The following is a 1,831-nucleotide window of genomic DNA, read 5'->3' as shown; positions in this document are numbered from 1 at the left end:
TTTGGACCGAGGGGCCAGGGAGATGTACCTTGGGCCGAAGCCCGGGGAGTTCTGAGATCTGGGTGGGGAGAGGTTCCTTGGCTTGGGTGAGGTTAGGATTCTCAGGCGACGGAAGAAAGAATCATGGATGATTGCTAAATATAAGCCATAGTTATAAATATTATTTATAAATATGAATATAATTTAGCGGACATCACCTGTACTCTTTTGAATCCCGTTTGATTTTTTGGTTTAAGACGCTCCAGTCACTTGAAATCATACCCACCATAAAAAGGAGGACTTTTCATTGACCACAAGAAACAGCTATAAAATGTTGATAAAAAAATCATGTAAAATTTTTTTCTTGTTTTTTAAGTTTTAAATTACATTTTGAAAATATCGAAATCTATAAAGTCGATTTTTGGGTAAAACTATAGAATAGCGGCTTCTCTCGTATGACCCTTTAACGTTAAAAAATATCAAGAACTCGTTATTATTTGATGAATTCTAAATGAAAAAGGTGGGGGAAAAGCATTTTCGAGTATATTTTTATTTAATATCTAAGAAAACTGGCAGCAATGTTAGGTACGTACCTGACTCTAATTCAAGCAAAAATTGTTTGTACTTTTTAGTGCGCTGCGTAAATATCACCTATAATGAGCGCCATAGTCAAACATACTCGTGGTTTAGCCGAAAGACGTTCAATTTTTGTCCAACTGGCGCATCAAGTTTCGTTGGTGATTGGCTGAAATGTTGCGTTAGCAAATTTACATAAGTGTCCGCGAAATTTAAAATCAAACCAATTAGTCCAGACAGTCCGTATGTGTATGTATGCTTATAATGCGGCTGAGCCTAAGCATACGAACAAAGAAAGGGGAAAGGGAGCTACCAGGGATAAGGACGTGATTTTTGTCGGTACGACTAGTCACAATTCACACTCCTTTTCCTTTTCCAATGTGAACCTGGAAAGGGGGAAGCTGGAAAAGGAGAAAGGATGTGTCATTGTGTCTATATTTCTGGGCATAAACCACCCCTCTTTCCTTTTCCACCTCTCTTTTTTTCTTTCCAGGTTGATACTAGAAAAGTTAAACAGAAGGTAAAAAAAGAAAGGCGGCATGGGCTATGTCTATACGTCCGTATACAACCCACACGCTCTTCCCTTTTCCAGTTCTCCCTTCCACTTTACAGATTCGTACGTTTTCACTCGATCGTATTATTATAAATGTGCATGAACATACGGATTGTCCAAACGTATAGACACAGAAAAAACAATTTTTCGCATAACCTAGACCCTACAATTTGTTCTTGTCACTTTATTGTGAATTTTCGTATCCTATAAATAAGTTTTAATAACTGTCAATGAACGCTTTTGATAATCAAATTGAGTTTAATTAACAATTTATACCAAAGAACAATTAATGGGTCGCACTATTGTACAATTGACCGATGGCTACAAAAACTTGATAAAATCTAGCTGTGTGGTTCGGAAACTTCCTACGAAAGTAGAATTCTGCCAGATAACCCATAAAATGTTCTTTTCGCCTTCCATATCGTGGCACACGCTCTTTAAAGATGTGCAGTTGTGTATATTTTTATCTATTTTCTACAGAAACAATAAACATTTTTCTTTTTTCTCTTTCAAATCCTCCAAAAACCCATTGACCCTCAATATACCTACCTTTATTATATTTTCTTTTTCCCATTTTCGCTTCGTCAATTTCGACAATATACCCTTCACCACCTAATTTGTTAGAACTGTTCTGCATGACCCAATCAATATATACTTCACGTACAAAATTGTTACAATCCACAACTGTATTCGGACTCCATTTCAATTCATTTTCTAAAAATT

This window comes from Belonocnema kinseyi, chromosome 5 (assembly GCF_010883055.1).
Source record: "Belonocnema kinseyi isolate 2016_QV_RU_SX_M_011 chromosome 5, B_treatae_v1, whole genome shotgun sequence".
Classification (NCBI taxonomy): domain Eukaryota; kingdom Metazoa; phylum Arthropoda; class Insecta; order Hymenoptera; family Cynipidae; genus Belonocnema; species Belonocnema kinseyi.
The sequence above is the reverse complement of the archived record's forward strand: the minus strand, read 5'-3'. Positions refer to the sequence as shown.